The 17,954-nt window shown below is 46.2% G+C and overlaps 1 protein-coding gene across 4 annotated transcripts in view; it reads left to right on the forward strand.

Moving 5' to 3' along the window:
• CACNA1F (calcium voltage-gated channel subunit alpha1 F) overlaps positions 1–17,954 on the forward strand; it is a 1,137,291-nt gene that overhangs the window by 528,411 nt on the left and 590,926 nt on the right. The gene's annotated exons all lie outside the window — the stretch shown is intronic.

Genomic DNA, 17,954 nt, shown 5'->3' on the forward strand with positions numbered 1-17,954 from the left:
GCTTCAGTGAAGTGTAGCTTGTTTACCTGTGGAACAGCGAGCAAAGGACCCACGTCTGGTCATACCCTCTCTCACAAAGGGAGAGGAACCATTACTAAAGAATGTGATGAGTGGATGGTTTTGAAACAGTCTTAACCGCTCACAGTTTTGCTAATGTCCCCCTGTGTGGGAAGGACATGCCCAGAACATGGGTGCTGTGTCTGCTGTTCCAAAAGACCCAAGCTGAGCCTCTCTGACAATGCCCAATAAGGCAGAAACATGTCTGAGGTTGCTTGTGGCCTTGTGCAGAAGAGATGTGAGTTAGCAGTTTGGGCTGGACTGTCCCATCTGGGTTGGGGCCAAACCTGATTTGCATATGGTCATTTCTATCTTTAATGACATGGCAGGCTGAAAAAATGACAGTCTGCACGGGTGCCTAGGGCAACACCAGAGGGTACGATTAATTAAAAACCTTCCGTTTTGTTGAGGCCCAATGGGTTGAGGGCCATTTTGCTAAAGTGCAGGAGTTTTGAGTTGGGGAGCGAGGGATGATTGGATGCTAAGGCCAGAGGTGGTTATTGTGGAGAAGAAGGCAGAGGAGGGAAACTGGAAATGTTGCCTGGAAACGAGAGGAGAAGTGATGAGGAGAATGAAGGTAATAAGAAGGAGATTTGAGGTTAGAAGTGGTACCACATAGAGGATACGCAAGAGGTGAGTAGTAAGGAAGAGTTTGGATGAGACAGCCAAAAGGCAGGTGGGAATACTGTTTTGGAAGAGAGGTTTGTAATCAAAGAGTTGGCAGAAGGAAGACCCAAGGAGGTATCAAGGAGGAGAGGGATGGAGGTGTCCAGGCAGATGAGCCAAACTCCTGTGAAAAGTGAGTTGAGGTGAGGTGTAGGTACAACCCCATGTTAAGGCTTCAAGGAGGTACAGGAGGAGGTAGAAGAGAAGTAAGTAGAGTAAAGGATATGTAGGGGAGATTCCCTTAGGTACAGGACAATTTCAAGTAATCAAGGAGGTAAACAAGGTCGGGATGCTGGGTATACAGCAAGGGCCCACAGTCAGGGAGGTGGCCAGGGCATTATAGCCAGGCCTGCTGAAACATTTTGCTTACTAGCCTCTTATTGGTCATTCTGCGATTTTGCTTCGATCAGACTATTTCAATGAAGGAGGGAAATAGGTTTTTGTGCAATAAGAGGTCTACTTTTTTGTGCAGAGAGCATGTTAAAGGGGTTGTGCAGAGCCACTGCCATCTATTAGTCCCACCTGCCTATAGAAAACGGTCCTAGAATTAGCCCAAACACATCTACATATAGGACACCAGGACATTTCAGAAACACAGGGTCACGTCCTCAGGAGGTTTTGTTGGCACAGCATTTATTATCACCTAAAGAGGTTTTGTGATGAGTGTGCAATTTGCCAAAATAGCTCATGCATAGGTGTAGGCTGAGCCCATTTCCTGCCCCTACATTTTTTGTGACTGTCATATTCTAAAGGCTCGGTATCGATATCAAAGGACCCTTTGGTGCTTCCAAAGCAGTGAACAAGTACATCTGAGTAATCATAGACTATGCCACTCAGTATCCCAAAGCATTTCCCCCTTGCAACGGCACAGTAGGTTATCAAGCATTTAGTTAGTTATTCCTCCAGGGTGGGGTACCGCAAGGAAATACATACGGATCAGGGCCCCACATTCATGTTTAGCTAATGATTGGACTGAAGACTTTATTAGACATTGAAATCGTCTGTACATCAGTCTATAGACCGCAGGTGAATGGTTTGGTTCAGAGATTTAATCAGACCCTGAAGAACCTCCTGTCATAGTTAGTGGATGAAGATGCTACCAGTTAGGATGTCCTTCTCCCATGGGCCTTATCTTCTGTGTTGAGGTCTCCCAACCACCAAGCCTCCACAGGGTTCTCCCCATTTTAACTAGTTTGAGGATCTGAGACCCCAAGGTATCCTGCATCGACTTAAGAACTGAGGGGCAAGACGGGACTTTGCCATCTGCCCAGCCTTGTAATGCCAGACTTCATCTAGACATTCATTCTCTAGACAGATGTTTCTAGGGTTGGACTTAGCGCAGTCCTATCGCAAGAACACAATGGGTGTTACATACTTTATATCAGCCATTAACTGTTTCCTAGGAAAATAAATTATGATGTCCTTCAGCTGGAGTGCTTGGAGATAAAAATGGGCGAGAGAGGCATTAAAGTATTATATGAAGGGATGCAAATGTACCCCTTTATTGTTTATGCACCTCTTGCTTCTCAGGAACAAGGACACTAATGCCAGAGTTCTTCAAAGGTCTCTCCCCTTACAGCTGTGCACATTCATGATAGTTCACTGGGAGTGCCGTCAACAGATGGACATGGATTTCCTTAGCTGACTCCCATTAGATACCATCTGGGGGAGCTTTGGGGAAAGGGTGGAAGATGACTAAGCCCCATTTCTGTGTCTTGGGAAAGAGAGTGGGATGGCCACAAGGGATGGGTGTCACCACTTCATGCAGAGCTTCACCGAATGGGAGAATGGCAATCTCCTGGACAAGTGAGCAATTTGGAGTCTCTAAGGGTCCCTGGAAAGTGGGGGTGCCTAGAAACATGGCTCGGATCGTTGAGGCCACTAGACCCAATAGCCCCGCTAATCCTCAGAGGGGAAAATAATCTTCCCACACTACAGCACATGTCCTTCTTGATGTATCTAACCTTGGCAGAAGGTAAGTGTAAAACCACAGAGACTGAGCAGAAACCCAGACATTCCAAGAGCTGTTTCAGGGACAATTGCAGCTTCTGCCAATTGACAAGGAACTATAGTCCCTGGAGAAAGGACATGTTAGTTTGTACTTGTGAAGACTAGCATCTTGAGACATCCTTAGACATGAAAATCATGTTGTTCAGCTAAATAATCATACACATCCCTTGGCACCTAAGGGCCACTGCCACTGCTTGCATCAATTTTGTGAGGGGAGGCTCATGAATTCTCTGAAGTTCCTTTTCCGCGAAATTGACGAAAGTTTCTATGGAATTTGAAGAGAGGAAATCTGAGATAAGCATCATAGAGTTTGAGCCGTACCAGCCAATCTTCTTCAATACAATATCTCTGAGTAGATAGATGCTTTCCACCTAGAAGTGATGGTTGTATACACAACCAGTTATTAAAATCCCTCAGATTTATGACCAGATGCACTTTCCCTTTTCTATGTAGCAGGAAGAGGTTGCATAGGAATCATCCTAAGTGCAGAAACAAGAGGCACAATAGCCCCTTCGACATATAGGGCCTCATTACGACCGTGGCGGAATGGGTTTAACGGCGCCGGTAGAGCCGCCGGCTCCGTTAAACCCATTCCGCCCTATTACGAGGTCCCCTTGCGGGACCCGCTCTGGATGTCTGGTCAGACCAGACGTCCTTTGCGGGTCCCGCGAGGGGACCAGCATGCTAACAACGGGCCCTATGGGGGCTCAAATGGGAATGGGGATGGTCCCGGTGCGGGTTCCCTGAATGGGGAAATACCACAAAGTTGAATGGCCCGGTATTTCCCCATTCAGGGACCATTCAGGGACCACGGACCCAGACCCGAGTTTGGGAGCCATGCCCTTATAAAGCCATGGCCTCCAAACTCGTAATGAGGCCCATAGTCTTTAAACCTTTTGGTCCTTCAAGACTAACTCCTCCAAAGAGAGTCATACAGGGAAGGGGAAGCGATGCTTGGATAGACACCCCACACATGTCCAGGTGGAAACCTTGCACAGTCTGCAACATCTAAGCATCGTCTGAAATCAGCTACCAGTTCTTTGTAAACATGTCAATCCGACCCCTCCCCCCTTCACTGATACAGACGGATGGAAAGAGCAAATCTCAACTGAGCTAATGGCAGACTGTCTAGCATCTCCTGCCACAACCTACTCTGCCTCTCATTGGAAAGGAGGAGTCCAGTTGTTGGGTTTCCCAGTATCCGTTGTTGCCTCTGCTGCATTGAACCTCGGAGAGTTCAAGGCTGGTTGAGCTGCTTTTTCAATGACTAGTCCTACTCTAATCTTTGGATGGAAAAACTCTGAAGGGAGGTTTGGATTTTGTCCAGGACAGGATAGTTGCTGACAAACCTACTACATTCCTTTGCAAACGGGTGACCGAAAAGGAGGCCTCTGCATCTGGCTCGCCTTTTGAATAGAGGCAAGTTCCCCCAGTATCCCGTCTATTTTCACTAGGACTCTGCAATTGTGTAGTTGTCATTGACAAGTAAGCAGACAGCTCATTGTGCCCAGTCTGGCAGAATGGAGAGGTCAACTTGTTCCCCTGTATCCAAGGCATGTATGAAGAGGTTACTAATATTAGAATGCGGACAAGATAGATCCAAAAAAAGTTTATTCTTACAGAACTTCCAGAACCTATCAATCCCTTTCTTGGGATCCTTGTAATGTTTGGAGATGTACGTTAGTATGTAATTCAATCTCTGCAGTCACTTTACCTCCAAGAGAGGGTCTAGGAAACCCACAAGGGGAGGGAACTCAGTCAAAGTATCGGTATAGTCTTTATAACGAAAAATGTATACCGAATGAATATATAACGAAAATTATATAAGGAAAAATATAATGAAAATATATGTCGGGTTGTGGTAAAGGGTTAAATCCTGTGGGGAAACAGTTGGGGTGGGTTTTTAGGGGTGGGAAACAGAGTTTTGGGGGGATCCACCCCAAAAAAGAAAAAGAAATGGTTATGTTTTGTCGTTATATATTTTTCGTTATTTATGGATTTGTTACTTAGTATTTCGTTTAAAGACATGTAACCAAAGGATCGAGGTTGGTGTATGCCCTCTGGGTCAAACCTGCCCAAACCCAAGCTCCCTTCACCTGGAGACCCCTGTAGCTGTTGCAGGATTGACAGTTCTTCTATATCTTCACCCTTGATCCCTTCGTTTGAGTCAGTGTCTTCATCTACCGTCTATGTATGAGGTTCTCTAGGGGAATGTGGTGCACCACTAGTTACTTCCCCTGGGGCGGAATGTAAGAGGCAAGACACTGACCCTCTTGAGCTGAAACTACAACCAAACTTTAGACCAATTGCGCCACACCCTAACATTATTATCGGTGTTCCACATAGGTTTGAATCAAATCTGACAAGTTCCAGTTTTTACATGTATTCTTTACTGGTTTTGTCACCAACACGTGTTTCGACCTCCTCTAGAGGTCTTCCTCAGGACTATAATACCAATCACATATTCACATTGGAACACAATAATATACCACGCATTCATTATATACATTCAAGATCCCATATTAGCACAACATGTTACACTGGTTGCAAGGCACATGAAACAAAAATAAAAATTAAACAATACAAACCAACAGCCGGTCCAAAACTGGTTTGAGGTAAATATGGAAAAAATAAATAATACATTGCAATTGGTTACTAGGCATTCAAGTTGACAATTGACAAATTAATCTACCCCTGCTGTTCCAGTGTCACACCATTGTTCTCCTGTGTGTAGTTTCACACCTACATCCTTATTCCATTTGTTGCCACCACCAAAGCACCCCTACTTATATCAATATAAAACATACTCCCCTAAGCACCATTATTGTGGGCCCTCACTTCGTGAACCCACACTCATGCAGGATGTGCTACCAACCCCACCTTAACCTGTGAAGTCATAACTAGATATTTACTGTTATCTATAATGATGAAAAGCCCAAATCCTTGACCAGTCCAAATGGTGAATCGTCACCACAATGCCATATTATTGGGAAAATGTTCACAGTTTGTATATCCTCCTATAAATATATTGACACACTAAGTGAACATCAATGTTAATTTCCCTATTATTTCCCTATTATCAACCTGATTGGCTCAGACACCATGTATACCATCCTGGTATCACAATATTATGTCCCAGGGTTCCACTCCCATTTCACACTGCCTTAATATCCTGCCAAATTCCCCAAAAAACAACCTACAGTCAATACCTTCTTATGTTCCTTAAAATGCCCCATCACCAAGGAATCATGCATGCTAATAAGTGCACTCTTTACCTTGAATTCCAAACATATCGTTTCTCAAATCAACAACAGCTCTGTAGCCACAATTTTTTGATAGCAGCCCACAATGGTCCAAATACTTTGTTATTCTCCATTTAATAAAGTGACCAAGCATAGCCTGTCATCACTTAATCATGTGTAAAATTATATTTCTATTCTTACTTATTTCTATACCAATTAGCGAGATCTCAATAAATCTCTCTGTGGCGTTACGCTTCTGCAAAGAGGTACCATTTCCCTTGTGCCACTCAACATACCCTTTTGGCATCCCCTGCGTCAGACACTTTGCGTCCGACGTCATTGCTAATTAGCATATCAAAACATTACACGTGCAACCTCATGTGTAACCCGAGAACGGCAGCACACATTATAGTGAAATCTTGCTACCAACCTGAATGGACTTTGCTCAAATATATATGTTTTAATCTGTTATCACCCAACTATGTATTAAACCAAACATCTGCTTACTAATCCTGTTTCATATACGACGATCATCTAAAATGTGCGTCTCCCTTCAACATGAGTTAACCAGAAAACCCAATGTTCGGGCAAGCTTTTGTATTCCAAATATACATCTACTATACATCAAATAACACACAAGTTTTACCATGGACCTGCTGATTGCCGAATCCCCATGCATATGTAATTGTGCAATGAAGTGCCCAAAATCTAATTACTCCACACCATCTATAGTTATTATTCCAATAACAATCCTCCCGTTGCCTCACATATTGTCAAACCCTATTTGGTACCAAGCTCTTTTTATGTATGTGTCTATCTTCATAACACAAATTTCTCTATATACAAGTTCACAATGGACCAGCATTTGCTCAACTCAACGTCACAGCTACTGGGTAACCGTCCAGTACTATCCATCCAGTTTTATAATTCTTACATCACAGTGGATGGTTTTGTGGTGGAAAGATACTATCTTCTTAGACACTTTTTACATTGTTTGAATTGCACTCAAATATAACAACATTCCAAATGAGCTAAACAATTGAGCTCTCACATATATTATGCTTTATTATACAGTTCCACCAGTGTAGCCAGACATTTTACATTGTTCTGTCCATTATTACATGTACAATTTATCAACCCATCCTATTAGCTAAGATTTCATACCTATAAACAAGAATTCTTATATTTCTTCGCAATTTTACTGCTCATTGTCATATTGATCAGTGTTAATATATTTAATCCTCTACCAACCAGTTGCCTGAAGCCTAAAATATAGCACACCAACATATCTTTCACAGAAAGATTCCAATGTCTTGCTCCCTATTAAGTCCCTCCCTGACTCACTATTCTGTGTTTACAAATTTTTCTATCCTCAGCGTGCCTCAAAACTCTCTCTCAGTCTCCTAATCTAGGGTCAACAGTTATTGCTTTAAGACCAATGCAATGTAAATCCTCCTTTCTGTCCATTTGATGGCATTCTTGCCAGAGCACTGATAAGGGTCATTTTGGATCATCTTTATGCCGGGTCTGTGGCTCAGTGGACTAATGCATCCACTACAGGGACCTGTGTTTGACCTCATGGTCACAGGTTCGAATCCCGGCAGGTCCACTCAGCCCTTCATCCTTCCGAGGTCGATAAAATTAGTACCATACAAGTTGGATAACAATAAACCTCTGTTATTAGCGCCAAGCTGCCCCATCGGGGGTGAATGTGCGCTTTATAAATACACCTGTAATGTTATTTAGTGCACCCAAATGTTCCCTAATATGGATCAACAATTCCCGGATCATACTACCAACATAACTGAGCCCACACGCACACTATACAGTACACCAGATATGTAGTCTGACAATTCACAAACTCTGCAATTACGAATTCTTCATCAATGTTCATTTTAATACTTTTGCACTCTTTAGTGTAAACATACATATTGCAAGTTCCACACTTGTATAATCCAGCCAAATGCTGATTTAGCCATGTCTTTCTCAATTCCATAGGTTTCATAAATGAAGGACTAATCATGGGTGCCCTAGTATATATCATGAGTGGTTTGTCGGATATATAATTTTTCAAATCTGAGTGTAATGTCAAGATATTCCAGTGCTTACGAAATATCTTATACAGTTTGTTACTTTCAACACTATACTGTGTGATTGTTCCAACCACATTGGGATTTTAGGTATGATTACTTTTAGGTTTAAGCAAGTCCACTCTGTTCATGTTAATGCTTTTTCTTCTTGCCTGTTCCAATGTGCGTGTTGCATAACCTCGTTCCAGAAACCTTTTATCCAGCACCCTGCATTGTTTCTCAAATTCCTAAGGCTCTCTGCAATTCCTTCTAGCTCTTATATATTCCCCAGTTGGTATATTCTGAATCACCCTCAATGTATGGCAACTGCTTGCCAATAACAATGGCCCTCATTACGACCCTTGCGGAAATCGACCGACCGGACCGCCATAGCGTAAATAGCGTTTCCGCCATTGCACGACGGAGCAAAGTGCGGCTCATTCCGACCCATCGGGCACGAGCACCACGCCATGGCGGAAGTGCAAAGTCCGCGATGGCGGAAATGACCCCAAAACGGCCCACACCGCCGCCGTACGGCGCCCTAGGTGCAATTCCGCCACCCATCTTAGCGGTCACCGCAATGAGCGGCAACCGGAAAGTACGGTGACCGGAAATATACGGAAACGGAAGTAAAAACATGGTCCCGGAACGGGAAACATCACGCCGTACACCTATAAAAACACTATTTCCACACAACCATTAAAAACACTACCCTGAGACACATCCCAACCCGTCAGCCACCCTAGTGAAAGCAAGAACAATGGGAAAAGTAGCGAAGAAAGCGTGCGACCGCAAGCGGCAGGTCCACTTCTCCCGTGAGGAACTCACCGTGCTCACAGAGACCCTCCAGGAGAATGCTGCCGCCGTCTTCTCCACGCAAATGACCAGGACGGCACTTGCGAACAAGAAGGCCATATGGGCCCTGGTGGCACAGCGGGTAAGTGCGGTGGGGACCGCACCCCGCAACCCACAGCAATGCAGAAAGCGATGGGACGACCTGCGGATCCGCGTCCGTAGCATACTTTCTGCCAACCGCAACATTGCCACAGCTACCGGTGGGGGATCGGAATCACCCATCAAGTTGACCCCCTGGGAAGAAATCTGTGCCTCCACCATTGGAATGGAGAGTATAGAGGGAGTCGGAGGGATGGAGAAAGGAGTGCAGACAACCGAAGAATCAGGTAGGTGCCCCAAATAAAACAATGCCAAAACCACAATGTCCAATCATGTGAAGTACCACGTGTCCACATAGTGCAACAGTAACACATGTCCAGGAGAACGGCCACATGCATAGGCCTGATAGCACACTTTAAAAGTCACATTAAAAACATAAATAATTAAAAATCCTAAAAACACCCTCTACACGTGCAGCAGACACACCCTAACTGCAGGCTGCAAAACAACTGCACCCTCACTCCACACACAAATGAAACCACCTCCAAGGCCCCAACCCAAATCACCCTCAGGTACCACCCCAATGCATGTGATACATTGCCATTCCAATTTCCACAGACCCATTAATAACGCTCGCCCTCCTTTACTCCACCACAGGGTCCGATTCAAACGACGAGCTCCAGAACACCCCTACCAGCACACCTGCAAAGAGGGCCAAGACCAACGGCCAAAGACCCTCCACCTCAGCTGCACGCATCAAGACACGGCAGCAGCACAAATCGAGTGGCAGCACACAGGAGGGAACTCCAACAGGCACCCCAGCAGCCAGCATGCCCACAACAGCACCACCACAGGTCCCCCCAATGGATGCCACAGTAGGCACTGCTTCTGGTGGCAGCAGCACCATAGGTGACACTGCATTAATGGCAGCATGCTCCGACACAGAAAACGGGGATGTCGAAGTTAGATCCATCCATGACCTGTCTCAATCCCCCTGTCTGTTTCATCCCGTACACCATGAGGATACCACGCAGGGGCACCCACAAGACGACGACTGGCCATCCCCCACAAGCCCTGTGGCAAGGCAACATGAGGTGACCAGCCCCTCTGTGACACCACCGCAAATGGCCATGGCACAGCAGAGGCAACAGTCCCTCGACCAGGTGATCGTGCAACAGCAGCAACTGGCCACGCTCCTCAAGGACCATGCTGATGAATGTGGGGGTACTAAGGCAGCCATAGAAACATCAACTGAGACACTTAGGGCAGAAATGGAGAGAAGCACCGAGAGCCTGAGAGTCCAAATGGAGAGAAGCACCGAGAGCCTGAGGGGGGAACTGCATGCGACGTCCAAAGACGTATGTGCTGAACTTGCCGCTGTGCGCCGTGTGCTCACTGAGCTCTCACAAACCCTTAGGGACATGCATGGACGTGAGCAGGCAGAGACATCATCCGTTGCAAGTTCCGTCCAGGGCAGCCCCCAACGTAGATGCACCGAGGTTCACCGACGGGCGGGGCGTCCCATTTGTGAGTGAAGGCAGTTGCCATTTTCACACACAGCCGCACTAGATGGATTATTTTGTGATTTCAAGCGGCCACAGATGCCTTTTCGACGTGATGTTGCAAATGAGGAATTCGAAGGACGGCGCTTTCGGTTTTCAGCTAGCGGCGAGGAGATGCCCACAGGTCTGACTGCAAATATAACGTTCTATTGTTCAATGTCCTTGGGACAGGGGCCATGGCGAGGATGCAATGATTGATATGAATAGTATGGGATGCGCAATAGCGAAGTGGGCGATAAGGCCGGACGTTCCCAATTACATGTTGCTTCACAACACTGGAATTACGGGCTGGGGGAACAGTGGATTTTGCAGGCTGCATTACGCACAGACTCAATGGAAGTTTCACATGTCATGTGAGTATGGAAGCAGGCGTTTGTGATAGTGTTTTCACCTCGATATAGATAGTTATGATTCGCTAGTGGTTTTTGGTTGGTGATGATCCTTTGGAGTGGGCTAGCATGCATATGGCTGTGGATTTGGTGTGATCATTGAAGTGAGTAATTCAAATGTAGTTCTGATGGCCATTCTATTCTTTTTCATTTCGTTTGGGTGACAGGTATCTCCTCCCCTTTTGCCACTGCCATCTGTATGCCACTCCTGCAGATGGATTTTACTCCCGACACCTGCTGCTTCGTGTTAATCAGTGGAGCAGCATTACGATCTTATGGGACGATCGCCAATGGGCCACATGCCCTTACGCAGTACTAGTGGCTAGGAGCAACATTTCGGCCTTTCAGCTGGACTAGTGCCTCCCTATTGGGACGGCCCTGCGGGTCGAGGCGCTTCCATGTTGCCTTTTCGTACGAGAATGTAGCCACTGTGTGCCATGAGGGTACAGGGCGTCACACAAGAAGTAGCTGGTCATTTATTGCGGATGCAGCCCACAATGGTGAAATGTATTTTGGAGTTCATGGCCTGATGGCTGTATGGGCTTGGTGAATTTGTTGTGCATTAAATTCCTATTCTGATATGAACCGTGTAGCGTTCTTCTTTGCAGGTGATGTGTCATATTCCTATTTGGGGAGCGATGTATTGTGAGGAGATCTGCATTGGGTTCCAGCTTCGGAGTATAGTTGCGTGGTACTGTGCTGGGCGCGTTTGCCTACGAAGCCCAGTGAGGTCAGGGATGAGGGCTGCCAATGTGACTGTTTTGATGATGTGATGCTCAGGGGCGGGGGAATGGCTTTTGTGTAACAGATGCCGGTCAGCCAGTTGGATTGGTGGTATGATGTGATTATCAGAATATGGCTGGTCACAGGTGCCTGTGTTTGCGTGCGTTTCTTGGAGGGAGACTGAGGTCATGTCCATTTGTGTGGCTTCTGTATTCGTGCCATCTGTGCCCTGCAGCTTCCATTGGCCCCTCTTGAGATTCATTTGTTCGTTGGCAGGCATGGATGACTTGTACATTTCACTGGTTGCATTGTGTGGCTTCATTGCACCTACGGGGAGTTGTACAATGTGGCCAGGGAGCGGTGTACAGGCACTCAGTAGGGCCGTTTACGGTTGGTTCGCGATGCCGTACTTCTCACCATGGCGGAATGGTACTTTCCGCCGTGCTTGATGGCGTTAGGTGCATGTCCGCTGGGGTCAGAATTCGCGTACCGTTGCGCCATGGTGGTAATTGCGGTTTGGCATGGCGCGCGCGCGCGTACTTGGTGCAGTTAGCGTTGGCGTTCACTGCGGTGTCGCTAATGGCATCGTACTTTGCGGTGACGGGTCATAATCGCACCGAGCGCTATTCGATGGCGGTATTGCATTTCCGCCATCGTTTTTCGATTTCCGCCAGGGTCGTAATGAGGGCCAGTGAGTTTAATTCAGTCAGTTTCCTATAAGTTCTAGACATGATGGTGTGTCTTTTGACATATAGGTGCACGTCAAGGAAGTATTTTTCCATTGGGTGGACATTGCTAGTAAACTCAATTCCAAAGTCATTCTTATTAAGGTAGAGTACAAAATTATTCAAAATGGTTTGGCTTCCCTGCCAAATTACAAAAACATCATCTATGTACCTCACCCAAAGTGTGATGTGAGCACCAGAGGGGTTGTCTGTAATATACATAGATGTTCTCAAAATACCACATGAAGAGGTTTGCAAGCATAGTTTGCCCACTTCGATAGACCTCAAATCTGCTTGTGTAGGTCACCATTAAATAGAAGTATGTTATTACGCAAAGTAAATTTCAACATTTCCTTCAACATCGTAATATGTAAGAAATACGAAGCAGATTTGCTAGCATAAGTAAATTCTATTGTTTTCACTGCCAAATGATATTGTATAGACGTATACAAAGCTCTAACATCCATTGTGACAAAACAAAAATCATCAGCCCATTCAAAACATTCTAACATTTCCAATAATTGGATGATATCTCTCAAGAATGCAGGTCGTTTCAATAATTCTTTGCACATATTTGCATCTATATACATATTTTTTTGTTGTGAAACTACAGTTTTATACAACATTATATTAAACTTTTGTTACAGTTTCCATTTTGTCCATAATTCATTATGCCAATTTTTCTTCTGTTTTTTTTTAACTTGCATCTGTATACATGGAGTATCTTTTGTAATCCAACCAATGCCACTGACTATGGGTCGTCCCTCTGGTATCAGATAGTATATTTTATGCACCTTGGGTAAAAAATAAATCTAGAGTTTTGTCAGACTGATGCCTACCCTCCCGAACCTTCTCCTCACCTGGACATTCAGATGAACTATCCTTGCGTTCGGAAGTCTTTTTCTGGCGCGGTTTCCTGGCATCCAGATTCTTCTTGTCTTTAGATCTCTTGTCCTTCTTGTCGTGCAAGTAAGGTCTGGCTCCCTCAGAGGCCACCTTGGCAGAAACTGATACCTGCCCTCGGAGGACTCCGAGGAGCCAAACTCCCAGACCAGGGAAAAAGCTGGTTGCCAGCAAAAAACCCTGGTAGTTGGACTCCCTTACAGTTCTGGAGTCTTTCTGGATGATAAAGTTCTTGTGTGGTATGGAGGTAACGATTTCCACAGTAGGCAAAGCGGATGGCGGGTGAGAGAAGCCCATTGAATGCTGGGAGTTGAAGTCCTGAGTCAGGTAAGTGGATGCTTCCTAGTATACCTAGGAAAGACTCGGCGGCTACTAGGTACTGCTCCTGAGGAGCCACAAACGGCGGAATGGCAGGAGAGAATAGAACCGTTGCACTGCCTGTCCACCGGAGTAGGCGAGCACAGACTTATCGCTGTTAGAGGAACGGGCTGCCCACACCATGGATAAGGAAGCAGGACTTGCAGCACTAAAGGCTGAAACAGGGTGAGATGCGAGAGCGTGGAAAGCTTATAGGGACAGAAAGGAGAGAGAAGAGAGCAGAATGCAGCGGTAATAGTCAGCCGAGAAAAGGTAAGTGTAAAAAGTTAAGAAAAGCGGATAAGTAAGCGGAGCGGCAAGATAAGCAACTCTAAAAGCAGAGACAGGGTGAGGTGCTACTGCGCAGAAATCTATAGGGACAGAAAAGGAGAGAATGGAAAGCAGAAAGCAGCGATAATAGTCCGCCCAGAAAAGGAAAGTGTATACCATTTAGGAAAGGCGGAGAGTTCTGTAAGTAGCATAGAGGCAAGATACACCATACTAAAGGCAGAGATAGGGTGAGGTGCTAGAACACGGAAAGCTGTAGAGACAGAAAGGGAAGAGAGGATAGCAGAAGGCAGTGGTAATAGTCCGCCAGGGAAGTGAAGTGTAATATGGAAAAATACTGAGAGAACTTTAAGTAGAAGGAGCGGCACGGTGGAAAGGAGTACCAACCGTTGCCAAAGTCAATACCGAAATGGGAAACAAAGTGGGAAACAGGGCAGGTAAACACAGAGCAATCCAAGCGAGGAAGGATGAAGAAACTGTGCGAGACACAGCAGCGTTGGCAAATCAAAGGACGGATACAATGCGCTGTAGAAGGGGCGTGGCACAGAGATATACCTACAGTGGCCATATTGGTGGGAGACTAGACTGCACCGCCGGTTCCCCCTTGGTATACCTTAATGTTTCCAGGCATATCATAAGGTCCAGGGGCGAAGCCTGACAGTATACCCCCGCGTTTGCCCGGATGTAATTGATGAAACCTTCGTAGGAGTCTGGGCGCCTGAATGTGGCTCCTGGGTTCCCATGTCCTTTCTTCCGCCGAGTACCCCTTCCAATGCACCAGGTACTGAACACGACCCCTTCGATAGCGAGAGTCCACCAAGTATGAGACCTTGTACTCTTTGGGAATGTTGGGTTCCATATGCCTCACCTGTCTAATCCTTCTTTGGTAGTGGTCTTCCTTGTGTTCCTTCAGTAAGGAGGTATGAAACACTGAATGCACCCGGTGAAGACTTCTTGGTATTCGTAGACGGAAGGCTACTGGGTTGACCCGTGCTTTTATCGGAAAAGGTCTGATATAGCGAGGAGCGAACTTGCCTGCATGGACCCATTTAGGAAGGAACTTGGTTGACAACCAGACAAGCCTACCCGGTCTCCAGTCTGGGTTTGGTCTTCTGCTGCGGTCGGCCCATCTCTTGTGCTCATTTCGGCTAGCTTCCAGTGACCTGATTGCGGTATCTCGCACCTTCTGGAGCTCTGTGAGGAAACTGTCTATGGCGGGTGAGCTAGTAGGGGTGAAACCGATCCACGGAAGGTGCTGTGGGTCATAACCATAAGTGCAAAAGAACAGGCTCATGCGGATGGATGAATGAGTGGTGTTGTTATATGTAAACTCCACTTGAGGGAGGAAAGAAGGCCAGTCTTCTTGTTCTGTGCTGCAAAAGAACCTAAGGTATTGCTCCAGGCCCGCATTAAGTCTCTCTGTTTGGCCGTTGCTCTGTGGGTGATAACCTGATGAGAGAGCTTGGTGGATGCCTAATTGTTGGCATAAGGAGGACCAGAACTTTGAGGTGAACTGCGAGCCTCTGTCGGACCCTATAGTCCTGGGTAGGCCATGAAGACGGACAATATCTCGCAGAAATACAGCAGTAGCTTCTGGGGCCGAAGGAAGATGAGTGAGGGCCGAAAAATGAGCGAACTTGCTAAAGGAGTCTATGGTTACCATGATAGTGGTCATGCCCTTCGATTTGGGAAGGTCTGCTATAAAGTCTGTTGAGATATGTTCCCATGGACGGACAGGTAACTGAGGTTGTTTCAATAGACCTATGGGTCTACCAGTAGCCTTCTTGCTAGTAGCGCAGGTAGGACAAGTGAGCATGTGTCTTGAAATATCCTTGCGTAAAGTGGACCACCAAAAACGGCGGGCGACTAACTCCTGGGTCTTCATGATACCTGGGTGTCCAGCCAAAGGTGAGTCATGACACCAAGATATAACCTGAGTTCGGAGCGACTCTGATGGAAGAGACAGAGCTTCACCATGGTAATAAAGTCCTTCCTTGACACTACACAGTGAACGGTCATCCGGAGTACCATGCGGTTGATTATACTGCTGTACGAGTTCTTGCAGAAATGGAGCTATTGCTGAAATAGTCTTCAACCGAGGAAGAATGCGTTCCTGGCCCTGGTAGAGTCCCATGTCTTTCCCTTGGCTACATGACAAGGCATCTGCTACCTGGTTTCGGTACCTGGAATGTAGGTGATAAGAAAATCGAACTGCAAGAAGAAGTATGCCCAACGTGCATGACAGGAGTTGGCACATTCCATCTGCTGTAGTACACGCAGGTTTCTATGGTCTGTACGAATCAGTAACCGATGAGTAGCCCCTTGGAGTAAATGACGCCACTCCTGACAGGCCTGTTTACTAGCCAACAATTCCTTCTCGAGGACTGAATAATTGCGCTCACTGGGCATCAATGTCCTTGAGTAGTAAGCCACAGGGTGCTCTAAGCCATCTTCTGTCTTCTGAAGCAGAACTGCCCCCAACGCCCCTACAGAGGCCTCGATCTCAAGAATGAATTGTTTATCCTGATCAGGTTGTACCAGACCGGGGCTGATGTAAACAGGTCCTTCAAGAGTCGGAAGGCTTCTCTGGGTTCTTGGTCAAAAGTAAACTTGGCTCCCTTTTTAAGTTAGGCGGTTATTGGCAATACTATCTTTGAGAAGTTCGGATGAATCGTCGGTAAAAGTTTGCCAAGCCTAAGAATCTCTGCACTTCCTTCATGTTTTGTGGCTCTTTCCACTCCAACACCGCCTTGACCTTCTTCGGGTCCATGCGAATTCCATCCTGAGAAAGGATGAACCCCAGATAAGACATAGAAGTGGTTTCGAATTGACACTTTTCAGGTTTTACCAGGAGATGGTTAGTTTGTAGCCGATGTAACACCCCCTTCACTTGTATACAATGATCCTGCAGCATCTGTGTGGAAATTAAGATGTCGTCCAAATAGACCACAACCGACAGGAACATCATGTCAGCAAAGATCTTGTCGATAAACCTCTGAAATATAGCTGGGGCATTCACTAGACCAAACAGCATTATTCTGTATTCAAACAAGCCCAGAGGGGTCCGAAAGGCCGTCTTCCACTCATCCCCTTCTCTTATTCTTAGGAGGTGATAGGCCCCCCTAAGATCTAGTTTTGTGAAGTACACTGCCCCTTGCACAGCTTCCAAAATGTCTCGAATGAGCGGCATTGGATATCTGTCTCGGGTTGTTACTCGATTCACTTCTCTATAATCAATGCATGGTCTGAGTTCTGATGTATCTTTCTTGGGGATGAAGAAAAGGGATGCTCCACAAGAAGATCTGGATTCCTGGATGAGGCTGTTTTGCAAGATTGACATCTAAGTACTCCTTTAATGCTCTTCTTTCCAGAAAGGATAGAGGGTACATTCGTCCGAATGGAACAGTAGCGTATGGTACCAGTTCGATCGCGCAGTCCTCGACACGGTGTGGAGGTATACGTCTAGGTAAGGTGTCCTTAAAGACTTGCAAATTCCTGGTATTGTAAGGGAATAGAAGAGATGGTCCGATTCTGTGAAGTGTTGGTCTTCTCTACTTCCACCTTAGTACAAGGTGATTCCATGCAGTGGAATTTACAGTACTGAGAATTGAAACTCAGGCGGTAAGATGCCCAATCGATGTGAGGGTTATGTCTACACAACCATGGTATACCTAAGACAATCAGAAAATGCGCTGCTCTGATAATATCCATCACCACGAGTTCTTGGTGTTCCCCTATCATCATCCTCAGGGGGATAGTTTCCTTGACGATGGGCCCAGAAGGAGTACCATCTACCCCTTCTACGGGAATTGACTTTTGTTTAGATCGTAATGGTACCTGGTTCGCCCTTACCCAGTCCACATCAATGAAGTTAACCGCTGCTCCGCAGTCTAGCATGGCCATACCTTCCTTGGGTTCAGAACCGGTTATCCATAAACAAACCTGAAAAACCATCAGACGGTTGTCTTCTGTTTCTTCTACTAGTCTGCTATGGTAGGGCCACCGCCATCTCCCCTGATATCTCCCTTGCATAAGACCGGGGGCTTGCGTTTCCCTTACGCCTAGGAGG

The sequence above is a fragment of the Ambystoma mexicanum genome, chromosome 2p (assembly GCF_040938575.1).
Source record: "Ambystoma mexicanum isolate Mex_15411 chromosome 2p, UKY_AmexF1_1, whole genome shotgun sequence".
In the NCBI taxonomy this organism is placed as follows: domain Eukaryota; kingdom Metazoa; phylum Chordata; class Amphibia; order Caudata; family Ambystomatidae; genus Ambystoma; species Ambystoma mexicanum.